We start from the raw sequence: 23520 nt of genomic DNA, 5'->3' as shown, positions 1-23520 counted from the left end.
TTAGGCCTAGATATTTAATGAAAAAACCTTCTTAGTAGGTGACTTTCCTGGGGTCTTTGTCAGGTAATTAGTCTTCAACATTGGTCACAGATTCATGGCTGGCTGCTCTAGGCACAAGCAGCTCCTTAATACACAAGAATGTTAGTGAATTTCTCCGGAAAATGCTTTCTTGGCCCTCCCCTCCCAGATACAATTTGTACCTCTGTGTCCTGTGATATATATTATTAATTAAATTAGAGAGTCATAATTATATGTCCCAGAGTGGAAAGAAACAATATGTTGGGATTCAACAATGGAAGCATAAATATCTTCCATAAAAGATGTTTTCTGTTTATTCAATAGGGGTCCTTGCTAACCCACTGCCAATGCCACCTACCCTCCTCCAAAAAAACCTCATTTCATCATCATTTGACTTTCATAAAAAACATACACGGAAATGACTAGGATTGACTTAGTCCATTCCTCTGGCCAGGGAGTTCTTTAGGTCTTTGAGTAACACATCCTGATCTACTGACGTGAGAAGTCCATTGATGAGTCTCTGAGATAGATTTTTCTCTTTCAATAAAAAGTTGCCCAAAAGTCATGCTCTTCCCTGGCACTATTGTGTGTATGCCAAGAACTGCCGCACTTTGGGGTCCATCAGGACCATATGGCCCAAAAAGATTGCAGAGCAGAGGAACTAGAAGCAGTTGGCCCCTAAATTCATCAACTCTAGAACCGCCTACTTCTGGATTTCTAGATACATGAGTCAATGAACTCTTGTAATAGCCATTCTTATAACTGGATCTTCTGGCACTTGCAGCTGAAAGCAATTTTATAATACACAGATTCATTTTTTGTGAGAAAGAACAAAAGGAACGAAGGCATGGACAGATAACTTGCTTTATTTGCACATTTATCAAACTTTACTGAAAACTGTGTTGTTGAAATGTGATTTCAGTTAACAGAGAGAACCCATTCTATTTATAAACTTCGTTGTCAGAAACTTTATATCACAATCATCCTGAAATATTGTATGATATGTTTACTGATGCCAAAAATATGTCCAATAGAGTACAGTGGTCACACGTCATATTTTGATAATAAATTTTAAAATTTATTATAGTAACATGTTTTCAAAGAACAAATAACCACTTCATTCAAGGGCAGACACAGACACACACAGAGAGACAGAGAGAGAGAGAGAGAGAGAGAGAGAGAGAGTATGTATGTAAACCAAAGATGGGAGAAGTGTATTTTTTTTCTCTTGAGGTAGAAGAAAGTCGGAACTAAAGAGAGAAAATTGTGCAGAAAAATAATGCTCAGGATTCAGAAAAAAATGTCTTTTAATCACATAGATGAACAAAAACCATTCACAGAAGCACTTGTGCAGCAAGATTCACATAAAAGTTTAAGATTTTTAAAAGTAGTTTTTGTTATAGAATAATTTTTAATAATTGAGATATTGCTACACTATCCTGAGATCCACCATCATTTTTTGCCCACTTTTTCAACTTGTAATATTTCAGTTTTATTTTCTTTTAATTCTTTCTGTTTCCAGGACGTTTTAAAATATTGTGCAGTACTTTCTTTTCACTAAATTTAATGATTCCTTTCATGTTTAGAATCTGTTCTTTTGAAAATTAACTAACTTGCCTCTTTCCTTTCTTTCTTTTCTTTCTTCTTTCTTTTTTTTTCCTTCTCTGAATTGTGTATCAGGGACAAAATGCTACCTACTTGCAAAACTCTAATGTGAGATTCTTCCACATGAGTGTGTGTGCTTTTCAATATCCCTCTTCCCATCTGCCACTTATATCTCAGTTTGCAAGAGAAGATCATATTCAATTCTGCTTCCTGGCCTTCCTTAGAAGTTATTTGACTTGGAAATGACAGAACTTTCAGTTTCTGATTAAATGCAGATCTAGTATCAATGCAAGAAAAATTATTATTTTTTGAGTGATTTATGCATAATGGATTAGGTTTCAAAAACTATGAAATAGTCTAATTAATTCGTTTCTGAATTCTGAGTATCTTCTAAGGTCAGTTTATCTTACCTATGTCTAAGTATAGAAATACCCACCTAAGCTTTTCCGCTGGCATTTGTTCTTGCGGCCATTTGAAAACTTTATTTTATTAAATCTATAATATTCATTGACAAGAATTTTGATGATTATTCATAAGATTAATTAACTCTCATTGGTTTCAATATATTATTCCATTAATGATTTCATTGATTGTTGTAGCATTTATTTGAGTCTAAAATCTACATATCAGGGGTTAATTTTATGCTGCTTTGCACTGTTTTTTATTATTAATATATACCAGTCTGTTTTTTTTTTTTCTTCAATCACTTTGTAAGTCCTTAAGAACAGAGATTGTGACAATTATGTCTGGACCCAAATGCTCAGGCAAAAATCCAACCAAAAAATGCTTAGAAAGCCCTTCACTCCTCTCCGTAGAAGTGTGAATGCTTTGGCGTCCCTTGCAGGCATTTACAAACATGTTTCTTTCTGTTTCTTGGGGCTTATTTTATACCAAGAGATCATTAATACGAGTGTGTGTGTGTGTGTGTGTGTGTGTGTGTGCGCGCGCGCACATGCATTACCTAGTTATACAACTGGAAAGAGGCAGAGATGAACATCCCCTGACCGCGCCAGTCTCAAGGCTGAGGTTTTCCTCCTTAGATGTCTTGCTTATGAAAGAACATTGGGTCAAACCACACGAAAAGCAAACCAGACCTTAAATTTCTTCTGAAAGTCAATGAAAGTGAAAAGCAACTTAATAGTAAATGAGTCAAAATTATAAGCAGAGTCGTCATGAAAAAAGATATTAGGAAGCCCGCTAAATCATGCCAGCTGCTCATCTTTAGCAGTGAACAGAGACAAGCAGTGTATGCAATAGGGTCCCGTATCTTATGTACCATGTGAAGACGGTGAGAAAGGCGATCATGTGAGGTGCACAGTGGACTTGGAGAACTGCGTCTATACGACTCTTCGTGGGAGTGTTAACTGTTTTGTTTAATCAGAATGCAGTGTTATAAAATCTAGGAATGTATTTTACAAAAATGTAAATGAGGCACAGCAATTTATTTAAAAAGCTATTTATTGCCAGATTGCTTATAATAGAAATAAATAAATTACTATCCATCAGAGTGGCTACGGAAAGCAGAATGCATACTTACTGTGGGACCTTATGCAGTTATGATGAGAATAACAGAGGCCTGTAGGTATGGTCTTGGAAACATTTACAAGATACGTTGTTGAATAACAAAAACAAAAAGATGTCACACTCTCCTACTCACCCTCACTCTTCTATCTGAACATATTTATAGATTTATCTATGCACACACATATACAAATGCACATATATTTATGATATTTTCATATAAAAATGAGCACCAAGAAACAAAATGAAACAAGCATTTTTTAATGCTTGAGAGACCTGCCAAACTGTCCACACATCTAAGAAAAAGGAATGAGAGAGGATTTTCAAGTTTTGATTGTTATATTATGCATTATTTAATTCTTTAGATGAGAATACACATATATTACGTAATAAAACAACAACAGTGCAAGTTTATCAGATGGTCTAAGGGAAGGAGTTTGCATCCAAGTTAAGCAAAAGAGAACAATTAAGCAGAAGAGAATACACATATATCAAGTAATAAAACAACAACAGCGAGAGTTTATCAGATGGTTTAAGGGAGGGAATTTGCATCCAAGTTAAGCAGAATAGAACATGGAATTCAGAGGTGAGGCAACCAGAGAGGACTGGAAGCTCCAGGTGGAGAAACAGAGCTCAAGGTGAAAGCTGTGGGCAGGGGCACAGTGCGGCAGGGAACGTTTCTCACACAGTGAAGCATCATCTCCTGACTTAGAAAAAAAATCTTTTTTTTTTTTTTTTTTGAGACGGACTCTCGCTCTGTCGCCCAGGCTAGAGTACAGTGGCGCAGTCTCGGCTCACTGCAAGCTCCGCCTCTCGGGTTCACGCCATTCTCCTGCCTCAGCCTCTCTGAGTAGCTGGGACTACAGGCGCCTGCCACCACGCCCGGCTAATTTTTTTTTTTTTTTTTGTATTTTTAGTAGAGACGGGGTTTCACCGCGGTGTCGATCTACTGACCTCGTGATCCGCCCTCCTCGGCCTCCCAAAGTGCTGGGATTACAAGCGTGAGCCACCGCGCCCGGCCAGAAAAAAAATCTTACAAAAAAGTGTATTGATCTTTAGAAATGGATAAACTACATTTGCTTCAAAAATTTGATGAGATACATACAAATGTAGGCTCCAAATGTTCTGAACTGAATGAACTCTAGGTTATTGGCTGATGAAAAACTTTTATTCATGTATTTAATATTCTAAATTTTTATAAATATTCATGTGTTTAATATTCTAAATTTTTAACTTAGGAAACTATCCTGAAGGTCCTTTATATAGTAATTTGGGATTTTTACTGAGGCTCCACTTTGAACAATGAACACTTACACCCTGAAGTTCAGAGCCTGTCATTACCTAGTGTCTGCCCATAGACTGAGTGTGGTCATACACTGAGGAAGGACAGTGAAGACACAGACAGAAGGCAGCTGCTGCCTGCAGGCCAGGAAGAGGACTCTCACCAAAATCTGCATCATCTAGCATCTTCGTCTTGGATTCTGTTGCCTCTGGATTTTTGAGAAAATAAATTTCTGTTGTTTAAGCCACCTAGTCCATAGTATTTAGTTATGGCAGCCCAAAGAGACTAATACAATCTCATATACATTTTATCTGAGAAATTAAATGTAACAGTGATATGAGGAATACATAAAAAAATAGGTTATACACTATTGTAAGTGTAAAGGATTTTCTTTCCTCAAATATTCTAATAAGGAGTTTCAAAAGCTTCTTACCCTGTCTTCATAAATCATTCACTGTAGTGTCTCCCACTTAAGAGAAAAATAATGATGTCAAAAGCTTATAATTAAAACACTTAATTTTAATAATCATTATTACCTTCCAAAACAGTAGTTTAATATCATTTTTTCTTAAAATTAAGGGTTTTAAGCATTATAAAAAATCTAGAACAGTGCTTAAGACAGCTATGTATATTCAAAGAAAATTAAACTAAAATTTATTACAGATGTAAGATAAAACATCATCACATTTTAAGTATAGTTTTGAAAAACTGCTCATGCTCATGATCTATAGAATCCTGTCAACAGGATTCAACATACTATGGCATTAGTATGACCCACTTTTGGACTTGAACAGAATCTCTCTTTGAAAAATTGAGAGGAGTGTAGGATGAATTTCAGTGGCATCCAACAAAAGCTTCATTGTATTTGCTTAATACATTTTTTAAGAACGGTGTCTAGAGTCTTTTTCTGCTTGAAAACAGAATTCAGGAAACAAATCTATAGAAAAGGTGTCCTATTCTCTGTCGCCATGCTAGTGTGTTTTCCTTATAGTTCACATTGGTTATACACCTGATCTTAGTGAGAGACACTGCTGAGATTTCTTTATTCAGTTTGTTATTCAGTTGTGGAGAATAAAAGTTTTCTGATTTTTCACTACAGTAGACAGGTTGGCATTGGTGATGTCCTCTAGGATACGAGGAGGTGACTGGTGAGTTTCAGGGGGTGTACTATAATAATTGGTGTTGTCTGGGCACCTTCCATCTCTCTTTCGTGGGTGTCCTTTGCTGTCTTCTAAATGGAGGTCCAGTGGTTGGGCTCCTGTTGGCTCTGCTGGAAAGAATTTGAATGTACATTCATGCACTACACAATGATGTTTTTTTTAACATCAACCACCTATATGATGATGGTCCCATAAGATTATAATGGAGCCAAAAAATGCCAGTGGTTAGACATCTGTAGCTGTTGTAACATTGTAGCACAACACATTACTCAGGGGTTGTGGTGATGCTGGTGGAAACAAACCTACTGCATTGCTGGTCCTATAAAAATCTGGCACATACAATTATGCACAGTACCTAATACTTGATAATGGTAATAAATGGCATGTTACTTTTTAATGTATTTACCATATTTTTATAATTATTTTTCCGTGTACTCCTTCTACTTACAAAAAAACAAAACTAACTATAAAACAGCCTCAGGCAGGCCCTTCAGCTCCCTTGCCTGCTATTTCCCCCGAAGACCTTCCAGTGGGACAAGACATGGAGGTGGAAGGCAGTGATATTCACAATCCTGACCCTGTGTAGGCCTAGGCTAATGTGTGCGTTTGCATCTTAGTTTATAACAAAAACCTTAAAAAGTAAAAAAAATTAGAAAAATTAAAAATAAGGCCTGGTGCGGTGGCTCATGCCTGTAATCCCAGCACTTTGGGAGGCAGAGGCGAGAGGATCACAAGGTCGGGAGATCGAGACCATCCTGGCTAACATGGTGAAACCCTGTCTCTACTAAAAATATAAAAAATTAGCTGGGTGTGTTGGCATGCACCTGTATTCCCAGCTATTCGGGAGGCTGAGGCAGCAGAATCTTTTTGAACCCGGGAGGCAGAGGTTGCAGTGAGCAGAGATCGCACCACTGCACTCCAGCCTGGGTGATAGAGTGAAACTCCATCTAAAAAAATTAACTAATTAATTAATTAAAAATAAAAATAACATTAAAAAGATATAAAGAAGAAATGTTTTTATATAGGTATACATTGTGCTTCTATTTTAAGCCATGTTATTACAAAAGAGTCAACAAGTAAAAAAAAGTTACAGTTTATTAAGTAAAACTGTTATGGTAAGGTAAGGTCAATTGGTTATTGAAGAAATGGATGTTTAATAAATTAAGTGTAGTCTAAGTGCACAGTGTTTATGAAGTGTACAGCAATGCACAGTAATTTCCTAGGTCTTCACATTCACTCACCACTCCCTCGCTGACTCACCCAGAGCAACCTCCAGTCTTGCAAGCTCCATTCATGGGTATACTCTTTACAGGGGTACCATGTTTTATCTTTCATAGTGTGTTTTTACTGTACCTTTTCTATGTTTAGATATTTTTAGATGCACAAATAATCCCTACTGTGTTACAGTTGCTACAGTATTCAGGATGGTAACCTGCTGTACAGGTTTGTAGCCTAGCAGCAATAGGCTGTGCCATATACCCTGGATGTGTAATAGGCGTTACCTTCTAGGTTTGAGTACACTATATGATGTTCACACAACAACAAAATTGCCTAATGACACATTTCTCACAACACAGCCTTGTCATTAAGTGACACATGACTGTACTTGCAAGTGTTTTTAGGAGGCAAGTAGAGTTCCTCAGAGCCACTTGATTCCTGGATGCTTATTTCAGACTCATTGTTCATTTCCTCTCCTTTGTAGAATCTTTGCCCATTGTATTTGTTCAGAAAGGAGGAATATTAATATCCACTGTCAAATTGAAATTGTAAGCATTGCTAAAACTAAAAGAATTATGCAATTTTTCATAAATCGTTTTTTAAGAAATTTTTAATTGTGCTTCCTTTATGCCTTGATATAGGCTTCAATTTTCTCGCTCTGTTAGCTTTTCTGTTCTCTTTTTATTCCTATGCTTAATGTTATTCTTTTCAGATTTAGACTGAATGATCTGTTTTAGTAAACATCTCTCGGTGCATCAGCTTTGGTCATAAGTTTTGCTTCTTGTTCCACTGACAGATATTCTGTTCCTCAGTTTCAGGCATATTATGTTTACTAGCAGGTCTCAAAATCTAATTCTTTCAATTCAAAAGGTTTCCCTACCAAATGATTGGTGTCAAAGCCATTCGATGTAGCATAATTACATAGATTGTTCAAACTTTTCAAACTGAAGCATACAGCTACAGTTCTAGGTAAGACATCAGTAAATTTATCTTCCCCTGAACTAGAAGATGAAAAATTAAATCCAAGTGTGTCTTGAAGAGTAGCAAACATTGCTTTTCTATTTGAAATGATTCTCCTTGTCCTGGAATGTCAGCTTCCAGAAGAGGAATTTGTAAATCTTTCACAAATACAACCCTAGAGTTGTTATCATCATTGGAGTCCATGCCAGATGAATTCACCAACTTCCCTGGTTCTGAGCTGGTTATTTTGTTGGCTACAATGAATGCTTTCTTTCTTTTTTTTTTTTTAACATACCTAGCCAGCACTTGAGTTAGAAAGTTTATTTCTCCGCTGTAAATGGATATCTTGTGCTTCTCTCACACTGGAATTTTTATTTCCCAAGCTAATGCCAACATTCTGTTGTTGCCCTGACATTTTTTCAGGAGCTGAAACGTGCTAGCGATCCTCTGGCACGGTACAGCTACGAGAGTTGTATTTGCCAATGTCTGCAAGTTTTTATTCTGTTCTCTTTCATATTTTTTTGTTTACATCTTCTAGATTGTACTAAAAAGACTTTTCAAGACAACTTTCCCTCATCATCTTCTTCCTTGGCTACCACCTCTATTGTCAGGCCCCTCCTGCTCACTGGCAGTACTCTGCCATTGGAACCTCTGGCCAAGATCCAGCCCTGGCCCAGCCCCAGCCACCCAAGTCTGTGGCTCCATCTCCCGTTGCAGATTTCCATGACCGCATTTCAACTTACCTTCTGCACTTGCGTGATGGTCTCTTGGCAGGCTATGATCACTGAACTTTTCATAGATTACCTCAATCCTGGTCAAGGATGAATGGGAAAGGGGTAACAGTACTTTAGCCCATCAGGTATTACCAACAGTGCTAATCAGATTCAGAGCGATTTTCTTGTCACATACCCATGAGCTAACTAGTTGAGAGAGAAAGGAGGAGAGAGAGGGAGTGGGTGGGCCAGGAAGGGCAGAAAGAAAGTTGAGGGCTGATTCTTTGGGGGAAAAATGGAGAGATGATACAAGACACCGGGATGAAAAGGACTTTCTGTGGTTTCAAATCAAGCCAGCATCTGGGACAGCAGGTTAGGAGGGAGATGTTAAGCATTTGAAGATCACCTCTTCATCCAGTGCCAGAAAACCCACTCTCCTCTGTGCCTACCAGGAGTCCACATCTTTGTGCTGGACAGGCACATCCACACTCATGCCTGCCTTTGCGTGAGATTGAGATTCTGAGGTCCTTCATCACTAACTCCCACCCTTGACCATGTGGAGCATATCAAAGAAAGTAAAGTAAACAAGCTCTGCCCTGGAATTACAGAAAGGGTAAGAAAATAGGATTCTTTCTCTCTCTGAGCATCTGTTTGAGGAAAGAAACCATAGCAATTTTCTTATAGCAGTAGCATCTATATTATTTTATTCAACATCCAGTCCCATACCCTGAAAAGTTTCCAGTTTCTCTTTTGGTAGCAGATGCGATTCTTGTAAAGCGGGGTGGGTGTTACATGAGATATAAGGTTCACCTAATGCTAGAAACTCAGCATAGACTCACTGTAATTTTAGATGAGACTGTAGGGCAGTGGAGGTGGCACGGAGTTCACTGAAGCAGAAATCATGATATTGCTCCCACTTACCCTTAGAACTTGCCTATGCTCTTTGGAAGTTTTCAGGAAGCTCTGTGTGCTAGAATTATTGAACATCAGCAGGGTTTTCACATGTGCACCCTTGGAAGAAAAGCACAAGGATGGAATTCATTTGTGGCCATGCAGCCGACTTCTCATTTTGAAGGAAAAATGAAGCCTCTTTCCCTGTTACTTTTAGACAGCTGAACTTTCCTCAGTGAGGCCCCCTTGTTTACACCAGGTTTGGATATCAATAATATCAGAAATTTCTAAAGATACTGCATTGCAGGCAGGGTATGTGCAATAATGCACAGAAGATTGAATAGGTGGCTGTCATCAGAATATGAACTGAAGCAAAATAACTTATGTTTTTGACACCACAAACATCAGGGAACTTTACACCCATCACATATCTTGCTGTGGCCTGCACAGGTTTGCAGGCCAAATGTTGGTCCTTCAAGAGCATTTCTGGTTTTTTTGAACAAGAAATTTCAATGTAAAATACAGTTATTTTTTTAAAAAAACATTTATGTGAAAGTAATTACAGTTGGGATTGTTCCTAATGATTCGTCAGCATTTTAGTGTTTTATAAGAGAATGTCTGCCAGCAAGAGAATTGACTACACAACTTTTATATTCCCTAGACATTGTTGCTTTAGTTGGGAAACACACACACAACACAATGTTGTCTTGACAAACCACAGCAAAGTCATTTCTGATATGGCAAGATATAATTCTACATACTTAGGGACTGACCATGTTTTCAGAGCCTAATTTCCCAGAATTTAATGAATGGATATTCATAAGTGGAATTTCCAATTTAATTCTATAAAATCCAATTTCATAATAATCTTAAAAGGATTGCTAGAGATAGACAAGAGGTAGGTTCTAATATATTCTGTCAAATACATCCCTTTCAGTAGAGTCTATGTCCATATAATTCAGTAAGACTAATGCTGAAGAAACTCTCAGGAGTCAACATGCTGGGTAACATTTTGGGTCTGTTTCATTCACCCCATTTCTGGCTATGTTTCACTTTGTGTTTACCTCCATTCCTCCCCCCCTCCATAATCCATCATTTCCTTCCATCCACCAGCACAGACCTGATGCCTAAGCTGAAGAAACATGTATTACACAATATAAAATTGAGTCTTCCAGAGATTTATTGTACAATTCTAATTTTAAATTAATACATGCTCTTAGAATCTTAGAGAATATATCAAAATATAGAAGAATATAAATCAATAAGCTCAAGTTGCACATATTTTCACTGTTTACTTGTTTCACATTTTTACAATAAACATTTACTAGGCACCAATAATGTACAGTGGTATCTTGGGAAACTGCAAGAGACAACCTCCTTTCAAGAACCATAGTTTAATGAGAAGAAAAGGACGTTGCTATGCTAAGTGACAATAAAGACATAAAACACTATGACAAAATAAAAGGGTACAACATTTTAACCTAGGAACATTCTGAAGTTTGTTTCTTTGGAGAGAGAATCTGTGCAACTAGACTTTATGGGACTAGAGGGGCATTCATGGAATTAGAGTACAGAGTCAGACAGAAAGATGATCAAAATGATAATATCCAGGGGAGAAAGCATGGATTTAGCAGGACATCATAACAATCCCTTTGAGTACAAGTCACATAAACCAGTGATCAACTAAGGAGAAAAGTCAATTGGAGAACAGGGAGGGTCTTGAGTCAGGCAGACATTAAGGCAAGAAGTAATATATGCCAATATTTATTAAGATTGGTCTGTGGTGGCGCACACCTATAATCCCAGCACTTTGGGAGGCTGAAGCAGGTGGATCACAAGGTCAGGAGTCTGAGACCAGCCTGGCCAACGTGGCGAAACCCCATCTCTACTAACAATACAAAAAAAAAAAAAATATCTGGGGGTGGTGGCAGGCACCTGTAATCCCAGCTACTCGGGAGGCTGAGGCAGGGGAATCACTTGAACCTGGGAGGTAGAGGTTGCAGTGAGCCAAGATATCGTTGCCATTGCACTCCAGCCTGGGCAACAAGAGCAAGACTCCATCTCAAAAAAAAAAAAAAAAAAAAAAAAAAAAAAAAAAGATTAGTCTGTGGTGTTAAAATGATTAAGACAAGAACAGCAGGTGGGAGCCCATTGCAATAGTCCAGAAAGGAAGGTATGATATTTGCATTTAGAGAAATGACAGAATTAACACAGAGGGTGAATACATGTAAAAAGGCATTGTGATTATAGATTTGACAAGAATTTCAAGCAATGGTGACAAGGGAGAAATGAGTTTTGCAGCTAAAGTTAAGTTTTTTGCTATTGAGGACTAGGTTTGGATTTAGCCATTAACAGATATGGAGGAACAGAATGGAGGGACTAGAAATGGAGAAAAGCTAAACCTTTATTAAAAGTAACTTTTATATTTTATTTTAGCATAGTTTTGCATAAAAGTCACAAAAGAGTCCCTATATAAACCCTATACTTCATATTCCTTGTTGTTTACATCTTACATTAGCGTGATACATTTGTCATAACGTAAGAACCAATCCATTATTCATAAGGGAACCTCACACTTTATTCAGACTTCCTTAGTTTTAGCTAATTTTTTTCTATCAGGACACCAAACTATATTGAGCCAGCATGTCTCCCTAGGCCCCTTTGGAACTAACAGATTCTCAGATTCTTCTTCTTGACAATTTTGAGGGGTGTGGGTCAGGTGTTTTGTAAAATGTCTCTCAATTGGGGTTGATTTGATTTTCTTTCTCATGAATCCACAGGGATCAGGGTTTGGGGAGGAAGACCGCATAGGTAGAGAGCCACTCTGGTCACAGCATGTGAAGGCCACATACTAGCCACAGGCTTTAAGAGCCTCAAGCATCCAGCTAGGGGAGTGTGTGTCAGGCTATTCTACTGCAAAGTCACCCTTTGCTCCTCTTTGCCCTTTTCATCTGGCGTCTTTGGGAGAAAGTCACTATGCACAGCCTACGCTTTGGGGTGGGGACTTAGGCTCCACTGTGTCTGGAGGGTAAATAGGACTTTCAACATCTGTATTTCAATATTAAGACCTATCCTATGAAAATTTATTTGTTAGCTAGATCCATGCTCAGTCAAAATTAGGTCGTCATCCATGTAAGCCATAAAATTACCACAGGTGAAAACTAGAAGAGGTAGACTTTGAGGCTGTTTTTAGGATTTTGGTTAACCCACCACTTTACTTTTCTAACAAATACTGTGGAACACCCCATTTGAAATGAAATCATAGAAACATAACCTATGTAGAAGAAAATTTCAACTCTATATACACACACAGATATATATATATCTGCATATATATATCATAAATATATTATATAGGCATATGTATAATATATATTATATATGCATATTATATATGTAGATATGTATATATCTACATATATCATTGCTGAATTGTAACATAAAGGGAAATAATACAAAAGCAATAGCTAATGAAATAATGTATATACTTTTATATGTGAAGACTAAAGCATCACTACCCTAGTAGACACAGCAAACTAATCTGATCCTTCTGCCTTATGTTAATCAGGGAAAGCAACAGCAGTTGCTGAAATAATCATGCCTCAATTATAGCAGCTTCACAGGCCAAAGGCTGGTTTCTCTCTGGGGTCAGTTCAAGCCCCATGTGACTGTCAGTCACCCAAAACTCGTGCCCCTCCTCAGTGTTCTCCAGAAGCCTTGGCCTCTCTAGGAGACTGCAAGGACAGCATGCTGAGAAGGCACCTGCTTTTAAACACCTGGTTACAGAGGGGTGCTCTTTGGTGAAAAATGTTCTCATGGCCCCGCCTGACTTAGGGGAGGCTGAAAAATGCAGGTCAGCTGCTTGACAGAAAGGAGAAAATGGAGACAGGATTTAGTAAGCACAGAACCCTCTGTCTGCCACTCACAACCAAGTGAGCGGGTAGCCACCAACACAGACCAATAGAGATGGACCTATGGGCACCTGCATGTTTATATGCTATTTCTGTCAGTGGTGTAGTTTTTCCCTGCAATGCAGACAAATAGTTGTTACAGTTTTAAATAAAACAAATAAAAGCTTCACTCAATTTTTACAGTATTTGGAAGCATTTTTATAGTATTGGAAGATTAAGTTGATTAATATTGTACAAGATGCTTCATGTTTATGAATATGGAAAACACAGATTGATCATCTATAGGGTTAATTATAACACAGGTCACCTCTATTTTGGTCTGGCTACACAACTTCCATATGACATGCAAGCAACACCTTGTTGTGTTCAAGCCTTCATGTTGCAGACATATAATGCTTGGGGCTCTCCTTACAAAACACTAGTAGCATTACTACACTCCATGTCAATTACTGAGACAAAGTAAAGCACCTTCACCAGTTCTCAGAAGCCACTTGGAGGTGCTGTCTCCTGATTGTGAGCCATAGAATTAGTAGAGGAGGAGAGGAGACAGAGTAATAGACAAATAGCATGGACAAAATGAAAAGAAAATGATGGTTATGTGGCAGAAGGGGAAAAAGTGAGATAGATTTAAAAACGTAAACAATGCGGCTGTTCAGTGGATATTTGGAGAGAGAAAATTTGAGAGTGGGGCTGGGAATTAATTTTTCTCAGAACATTACCTAGGTTTGAAATTGTCCTTTTTGTCAAATGGCATGTTGAATATTTCCTTGCTATTGATGGCAGTAAAAAAAAAATGACCAAGGGATGCTTTCACTATGACAAAAAGTCATCCTAAATGCCACTGGACAATTTAATATTAATGAGGTCTTTCTACACATTATGAATATTATAGAAACATTATTGTCCCGTTTTGGTCACAGATATATTTGGCATAGACCAGACTGTCCTCAGAGATGCCTTTCATTAGCCTCCTGCTTGTATAAGAATTAACAATTTGGTGGTAGAGTGTTAACAAAAGCGTGGAAGTTATCTGTTAAAACACTGCCTACTGTACACAGTATTAAGGGTCTCTCTGCCTCTTCCCCTTGAGAGTTTGTATACAGTTCCCTTCTGCTCTTAGTTTCCCCAATCACCTGCCCATAAATCCATTCTCAGGACTTGAGATGATGATTAGAAATTACTGTGCTGCAAACCAGGCGAGAGTTCTCACAAGGGGGCTGCCTGCCTGTGTGTCTTCTGGAGTGAATGGCAAACAATGGAAAAGGGACCCAGGGGCTGCTGGGGGTGGGGAAAATGAGAGTGTAGGATAAGAAGCTGAGCTTTGTGCTCTGAGGAAGCTCAGAGAAGAGCCAGGGGCACATTTCAAGTCCCAGGGACTCCAGCCATGCACTCAAGGACATTGCACAGGCAAAAGATTCCTACTAGACTGAAGCCTCTCCAAAACCTCTTTCATTCTGAGGATTCTTTATTGGTGGGACTCTGACGGTCTTCTCTGGGCTTCCCTGGGCTTGATTAACTGGTTAACAAGAAAGACAACTGTGCAGCTTTCTGAGAAAATGCTAGGAGTTACAGGAGCAACAGATGGCAGAGGGGGAACCTTACCAATTAGCAAAGTTATTCCATCTAAAGATGAGAAGTCTGGTCCCTGAGTCAAAATTCAGTGTTGGCATTAGAGTATAGAAAAAAAATGAATAAAATTCCAGTCTGCAGAAGGTGTTTCATTAAGCAGAGCAAAATCTCATTATTTCAGACTCTACTCATTCAGAATGCGTGACCTTCATTCAGGGACTACAGATATGTTTGCATTATTTTCTGTGAAAGTCTTACTGTATTTTTTTCCAGGAGCACACCTAACAAATGCTAAGGAGCTATTTATTTACAAAATAGATTCTGAGCACAACAGATGATTGCTATCTAGAAGCCTTAAGTGACAATAGCAAAACAATTGTTTTATAAAAGGAGTATTTTAAATTTGATTTTTTAAAATTGAAATACAGTAAAACTGAGTTTTCTGTGTAGCTCTATGATTTGTAAAACATGCACAGATGGATGAAATACCATTACATGCAGAACACAGAGCAATGGCCTCACTGCAAGGCCTCCCTTCATTCCCCATGCAATCACTTTGCAGGCCCACCCTGCCCCTAGAACTGGGCAACTGCTGATGTGTTCTCATGGAATTACACAGTGTGTATTCACCTTTAGATACTAGCTTCTGTCACTCAGAATAATGTTTTTGAGATGCACTTAAGTTGCTGAGCATATCCAAAGTCTATTCCTTTACATTGGTGCATACTCTTCCCTTGTAGGGATTTGCTACTTTTTTTTAAATCTATTAAACTGTTGAGGGACATAAGTGTTGTTCCAATTTGAGACAATTATGAATGGAGTTGCTATCAATAATCGTGTAGAAAGTTTTGTGTGAATATAAGTTTACATAACTCTAGGACACATAGCCAAAGAGTAGGATGCCTAGTTCTCACGGTGTGTACGTGTTTAACCATATCAGGAGCTACCAAGCTTCTTGCCAGCTTTTTGGAGTGGCTGTATTAGTTCACATTCTCAATGTGAAGTTCTCATTCACAGCATGCAAGCGCTCCATTGCTCCACATCCACACCAGTGATATTGTCAGCATTTTATGTACCTGTCATTATAATGCATGTGTAGTGGTAGCTTACAGTCGCCTGAATTGCCTTGCCTGTGATGTTGAACATTTTTTTTTTTTTTTTCTGAGACAGAGTCACCCAGAGTGGAGTGCAGTGGTGTGATCTCAGCTCACTGCAACCTCTGCCTCCCAGGTTCAAGCGACTCTCCTGCCTCGGCCTCCTGAGTAGCTGGGACTACAGGCACATGACACCACACCCGGCTAATTTTTTGTATTTTTAGTAGAGACGGATTTTCACCGTGCTGGCCAGGATGGTCTCAATCTCCTGACCTCGTGATCCGCCCACCTCGGCCTCCCAAAGTGCTGGGGTTACAGGTGTGAGCCACTGTGCCCAGCCTATCATGTGGTTGTTAATATCTTCTTTGGTGAAGAACCTGTTCAACACTCTTGCTCATTTAAAAATTGAGCTGCTTATTTACTTATGGTTGAGATTTAGTGTTTTTCAAGTTTGTTTATTCTAAAGACAAGATATTTGTCATATACACAATTTGCAATATTTTTTTCTCATCTCTAGGTAGTCTTTTCATTTTCTCAGCTGGCATTTCAGAGAATAGGTGGCTTTAACTTTGATAAAATCCAATTTAACATTGTAATGGGTTGTGCTTTTGGTGGTAAGTCTTATAATATTTACCTCGGTCAGGGTGATATCTTACTTTTATTCTAAAAGCTTGATAGTTTTCATTTTAATATGTGAATACATGATCCGTTTTGAGTTACTTTGTATGATTTGTTGAGGTTTAGGTTAAAGTTTTTTAGTGTGTGTGTGTGTGTGTATGGTCCTCCAAGGGTTCCAACATAATTTGTTAAAGAGAATGCCTTTCTCTGTTAAATTGTCATTGCACGTTCGTCAAAATAATGGGTCCATTCCTCAACATTCTGTTCTGTTCCATTAATTGTTGTGTCTAATGTTCACCAATACCATACTGCATTAAGTACCATACCTAGCAACAGTAATCAGTTTTCACTGTCTATAGTGAGAAAAGGAAAAAAGAAAAGCTCAGAGCAGTCTGGGTTATGTGAGTTATGCAAAATTTATCATGCCCAGGGCGATCAGTATGGACTTCAAGCATTCCTTCCACACTCATAGGACAATTGTTTAGAAGCATTTTGTTCCTGACTAGCTGCCTCACCCATTATCTTCTTGCTCCTAGAATTTGTGATGTAAAAAACAATGTACAGCCAATCAACAGCTTATGTTATTTTAATGTAAATTACTTGGTAAACAACGTAGAAACTGTCTCTTCTTTTTCCTTAAAAACCCACTCAAAACTGCTGCTAATCAAAGTGCATATTCAGGGCAACTTAAATCTATGCTTACAAGTAGCCATCCTCAGGCCTTGAACTCAAATAAACTTTATACTTAATCCTATTTTCTGAATCTCGATGTTTAAGATTGACAACGGTAAGTCTTAAAGCCAGGTGAAGTGATTCTTCTAACATGATTTATCTTTTTCAGTATTGGTTTGGGTATACTATTTCCTTTGACTTGAATCCAAATTTTAAAATCAGTTTGTCTATGTCTGTAAAAATTTATCCTGTAATTTTGTTAAGAATTTTGTTAAATCTGTGGTTTGATTTGGGGGTTTGTGACACCTATATTATAATGAGAGTTCCAATCCATAAAAATAATATGTCTTTCAATTTACATAGGTTCTATTTATTCCTTTTACTAGTATTTGTAGTTTTTAGCCTACAGATTATGTCTATGTTTTGATAAATTCTAAGTATTTCACTTTTGGGGGAACTTCTGCAAATGGTAGTAGTTGTGTTCTAATTTGGTTTTCAGTTTGTATTACTAACAAGTGAAAATATAAATTTAACTTTTTATGTGTTGGTCTTGCATTCCACGGCTTTCATAAGCTAACTTATTAGTTCTATAAGGTATTTTTGTATGTTCTTTAGAATTTTCTACATCGACAATTCACATTATTTGTGAAAAGCAACAACGTTATTTCTTCTTTTCTAAGCTGTAAGCCTTTTATTTCTTTTTCATATTTTATGTAATGGCTAGAACTTTCAACACAATTTTCCCTTTTTTCCAATATTAAGGTGAAAGCCACTGAGTCTTTCATCATTACATAAGACATTTGCTGTGTGCTATTTTGAGGCCCTTTACCTGGTTGGTAAATTTCCTTCTATCCCTAGTTTGCTGCAGATTTTCTAGTAAATAGATTCCAAACTCTGTCAAATGCCTTCTTTTTGTGTCATTTGATATTGCTATATGGTTTTTCTTCTATAAACTAAAAATATGATATACAATCTCCATTGGTTTTTAACATGGAATGAGCTTGCATTTTCAGGAAAAAGCACATTTTGTTGTCATTATTTTAACATATATTGCTGGAGCAGATTTGCCAACATGTTGAAGATGTTTTTGTCTGTGTTCATGAGGTCTATTAGTATACAACTTTTCTTTATTTGTCTGCTTGTGTTATCAGAGTATATTGATTTCCTATGGCAACATAACAAATTACCACAGACTTAGCGGTAAAACAACACCCATTTGTTAGCTCACAGTTCTCTGGATCAGAAGTTCAGAGACAGCATGATTGCTTTCCCTGTTCATGGTCTCAAGGGCTGAAATCAAGGCAAGCTCTCATCTGTAGGCTCTGGGGAAAAATTCACTTCCAAGTTAATTCAGATGGTTGAACTAATTCAGTTGCCTGTGGGTCTAACACTGAGGTCCTCACTTATTTGCTGACAATCACCTGAAGGCCACTGTCAGGACCTATGACCTTCAGACAAACCGGAGAGACATTGCAGGTTTTGCTCCATACCACTGTAATAAATTTTTGGTTTCCCAGTGCATATAAAAGCATATATTATACTGTAGTCATTTAAGTGTGTAATAGCATTATCTTTTAAAAGTACATATCTTAAGAAAAAAATGCTTTATTGCTGAAAAACGCCAACAATCATCTAAGCACTCTACAAATGGGATTTTTCCTGGATGGTCTTGCCTCCACGTTCATGGCCATTGACTAATCAGAGTAGTGGTTGCTGAAGGTTGTGGTGGTTGTGGAAATTTCTTGGCTGGGTGCGGTGGCTCACTCCTGTAATCTCAGCACTTTGGGAGGCCGAGGTGGGCAGATCACGAGGTCAAGAGATTGAGGGCATCTTGGCCAACATGGCGAAACTCCATCTCTATTAAAAGTACAAAAATTAGCTGGGTGTGGTGGTGTACACCTGTAGTCCCAGCTACTTGGGAGGCTGAGGCAGGAGAATTGCTTGAGCCCAGGAGGTGGAGGTTGCAGTGAGCCGAGATCACACCACTGCACGCCGGACTGGTGACAGAATGAGACTCTGACTTAAAAAAAAAAAAAAAAAAGGACATATCTTAAGAAAAAAATGCTTTATTGCTAAAATATGCCAACAATCATCTAAGCATTCTACAAGTTGGAATTTTTCCTGGATGGTCGTGCCTCCATGTTCATGGCCATTGACTGATTAGGGCAGTGATTGCTGAAGGTTGTGGTGGCTGTGGCAATTTCTTAAAAGAAGACAACAATACATCTTTCTGCATCAATTGACTCTTCCTTTCACAAAAGACTTCTCTATAGCATGTGAAGCTGTTCTTTGGAATTTTGCTCACATTAGAAAGCCTTTCAAAATTAGGGTCAATTATTTCAAACTTTACCACTGCTTTATCAACTAAGTTTATGTAATATTTTAAATCATTTGTTGCCATTTCAAAAATGTTTACAGCATCTGCACTGGGAGTAGACTCCATCTCAAAAAACTATGTTCTTTGCTGATCATTAAGAAGAAACTTCTCATCCCTTAAATTTTATTATGTATTTGCAGAATTTCAGTCACATCTCCAAGCTCCACTTCTAATTCTAGTTCCCTTACTATTTCCACCACATCTGCGTAAACTTCTCTACTAAAGTCTTGAACAGCACAAAGTCATCAATTATGGTTGGAATCAACCTCTTCCAAACTCTTATTAATGTTAAAATGTTGGCTTCCTCCAATGAATCACAAATGTTCTTAGTGACACATTGAATAGCAAATCCTTTCCAGAAAGTTTTCAATTTACTTTTCCCAGGTCCACCAGGGTAATCACTAGCTAGGGCAGCTATAGCCTTACACAATGTGTTTCTAAAATAATAGGACTGGTAAATCTAAACTACTGTTGGATTCATGGGCTGCAGAAAGGACATGTTATCAGACATAAAAACAACATTAATCTGTTTGTATATATATTTCCATCAGAACTCTTACCTCTGACCAGGTGCATTGTCAATGAGCAGTAATATTTTGAAATAAATTTTTATTTTTTTCTGAGCAACAGTTCTCAACAGTAGAGTTAAAATATCTAGTAAACCATGCTGTGAACACATGTGTTGTCATCCAGGTTTTGTTGTTTCATTGATACAGCACAGGCAGAGTAGATTTACCATAATTCTTAAGGGTGCTAGCATTTTCAGAACAGTAAATGAGCATTGGCTTCAAGTTAAAGTCACCAACTTCATTATCCCCTAACAAGGGAGTCAGCCTGTCCTTTGAAGCTTTGAAGCCAGATATTGATTTCTCTCTAGCTACAGAATTCCTAGATGACATTTTCTTCCAATGATGTAGTCACCTTCATCAATGATCTTAGCTAGATCTTCTGGAAAGCTTGCTGAACCTTCTACATCAGCACTTTTATGTTAGGCAGATGACTTCTTTCCTTAAACCTCATGAACCTACATCTGCTAGTTTCAAGGTTTTCTTCTGCAACTTTCTCACTTCTCTCTGCCTTCACTGAACTGAAAAGAGTTGAGGCTTTGTTCTGGATTAGGCTTTGGTTTAAGGGGATGTTGTGGCTTATTTGATCTTTTATCCAGACCACTCAAACTATCTCCATCTCAGCAACAAAGCTATTAATATTTTACTTTCTTATTATTTGTGTGTTCACTGGAGCAACACTTTTAATTTTCCTAAAGAGCTTTGCCTTTGCATTCATAACTTGGCTGTTTGGCACCAGAGGCCTAGCTTTCAGCCTATCTTTGCTTTCAACATGTCTTCCTTACTAAACTTAATCATATCTAATATTTGAGTTACAGTAAGACACATTGGAATCTTCCTTTCACTTGAACACGTAGAGGCCATTTAGGGTTATTAACTGGCCTATTTTCAATCTTGTTGTGTCTCAGAGAATAGGAAGGCCAGAGGAGAAGAAGATTGATGGAGGAACAGAACAGTCAAGACAAACACAACATGTATAGACTAAGTTTGCCATTTTATATGGGCTTAGTTTTTGGTACCTCAAAACAATTATAATTGGCCTAGTACAGTGGCTCACACCTATAATCCCAGCATTTTGGGAGGCCAGGGTAGGTGGATTGCTTGAGCCCAGGAGTTCAAGACCAGTCTAGGCAACATAGTGAGACCCTCTCCTCTACAAAAAATTTAAAAATAAGCTGAGCATGGTGGCACATGCCTGTGCTTCCAGCTACTCCAGAAGCTGAGGTGAGAGAAAAACCTGGGGTGGGTAGCTCCTCTCCGCAGCTGGTCATCTCATCATCTCTTCAGCTCTCAGTAGAGAGGAGACCCTGGTGTGGGTAGCTCCTCTCTGCCGCTGACCATCTTGTAGTCTCTTTTTGAGTCTGGCCAAGCCTGGGGTATTTCTGGCCTTTGGAGGAGAGAAAGCATGTGCTGATTGGTCTATGGGCCGCCATGGGTGGGCCCGGAGAGAGCCCCATAAATTCCCATTCAGATCGGCAGGACAGGCAGCCTGGCCCCCAGGCTTCAGGCCTTCCTTGACTTGAAGATGAGGCTCCTCCAGGGACCTTTCCTTAGAGCCTGTCTGCCTCTTGGCGCTGTTCATGGTGCCCAGACTGTTCATTCATGTTCATCTGTCCCCAAAGTCCGGAATGGGCCAAGGCAGCAAGAGGTTGGCATGTCAGTGCTGCCCCAAGTGTGTGCACACCCAGCTTGGTTGTGACAGTGCCCAGGCTTAGCTACAACTTTGCTCCAAGATTAGAGTGGGCACTGGGAGTGGAGAGAGGCCAGGTAGTGGGAGCAGGCACTTCCAAGGGTGAGATGGGAGCAGGGGGGCCCTTCCCAGGCCCCTGATAGTGCAGAGATGGCTGGGTCCGCAGCCGTGGCTGGGCAGCAGCAGCTGCATCCACATCCGGGAGGGAAGAGCTCCTGCCTGCTCCTGGTCCCCAAGAGCACAGGAATTCCCAAGTCTGCAGCCGTGGTTGGGCAGCCACAGCTGTGCCTGAGGGGCACGGGGCTCCTGCTCTGCCAACTTAGAAGCGGGCAGGACATCTGCCTCTTCCCAGCTCACGCCAGCTCCACGAGTGCACAGCCCTGGCTGCACCTTCTCCACTGCAGCTAGCATCATGGCAGCGGCTGCTCTAGATGGGCCGCCATTGCCATCATTGTAACACGCTCTTTGGGACTTTGTGGTTCCTGGCATCTTCAAGCTTCCAGGAGCCACTGCATTCCCCTAGTCCAGACACAGGTGCTTACAATGAAAGCAGCAGTGTAGTAGATCTGGTCCAGCTGCAGCCTCGCAAATAAGCCAGCACCTGTGCCGGGACTTGGAGCTGCCTGACACACCACAGCAGCCAGCCTGCCTGGCTGTGTGCACTGACCGGATCCTGCCCTTGCTCACCACACGTTTCACTGCTCTGCATCTGACTTGCCCTTGGCAGACGTGAGACCCGAGCTGAACGCAGCCTGCTATGTAGAGCGGAACAAGCTAAAATAATGAACAATATTCAGGCAGAAGGTGTCCCCAGCCACAGAGGTTTCTGGTTGGCGAAGTGACACCCCAAGGATTCCACGACACCACCACAACCAGTCTTTATATTTTCTTCTTTATACTTTCTGTCCTTTTTTCTGGCTTTAGGTATATTTTTGCTCTTCTACTTTTTATGAGGTGGACAATTAGATTATTGGTAGACTTTTTTTCTTTTCTAAAGCAAGCAATCCCTGCTATACATTTCCCACTATGAATAGCTTTAGCTGTATACTTATAATTTTTTTTTCTTTGAGATGGAGTCTGGCTCTGTTGCACAGGCTGGAGTGCAGTGGCACAATCTTGGCTCACTGCAATCTCTGCCTCCCAGGTTCAAGTGATCTTCCTGCCTCAGCCCCTCTAGTAGCTGGGATTACAGGCACGCATCACCGTGCCCGGCTAATTTTTGTATTCTTAGTAGAGACAGGTTTTCGCCAAGTTGGCCAGTCTGGTCTCGAATGCTTGACCTCAGGTGATCCGCCTGCCTCCGCCTCCCAAGGTGCTGGGATTACAGGCGTGAGCCATCGTGCCTGGCCAATACTTAGAATTTGTTATCTTGTACTTTTCACTCAATTCAAAATAATTTCTTAACTTCCTTTGAGAGTTCCTTTTTGACTCATTAATTATTAAAAAATTAAGGAGTGATTGCTTTATTTCCAACTTTCTGGTGATTGTCTTGTCACTTTCTGTTACTAATTCTTTGTTTAACTTCATTATGGAGTGAATACATTTCATATAATTTTTATCCTCTACAATTCCTTGCTCTTTGCTTTCATTGTTTGGGATATTATCTACATTGGCTGCGCACCAGGTGCACTGGAAAAGAATATGTATTTTACCAT

The sequence above is a fragment of the Symphalangus syndactylus genome, chromosome 9 (genome assembly GCF_028878055.3).
Source record: "Symphalangus syndactylus isolate Jambi chromosome 9, NHGRI_mSymSyn1-v2.1_pri, whole genome shotgun sequence".
NCBI lineage: Eukaryota > Metazoa > Chordata > Mammalia > Primates > Hylobatidae > Symphalangus > Symphalangus syndactylus.
Note: the sequence above shows the minus strand (reverse complement) of the source record.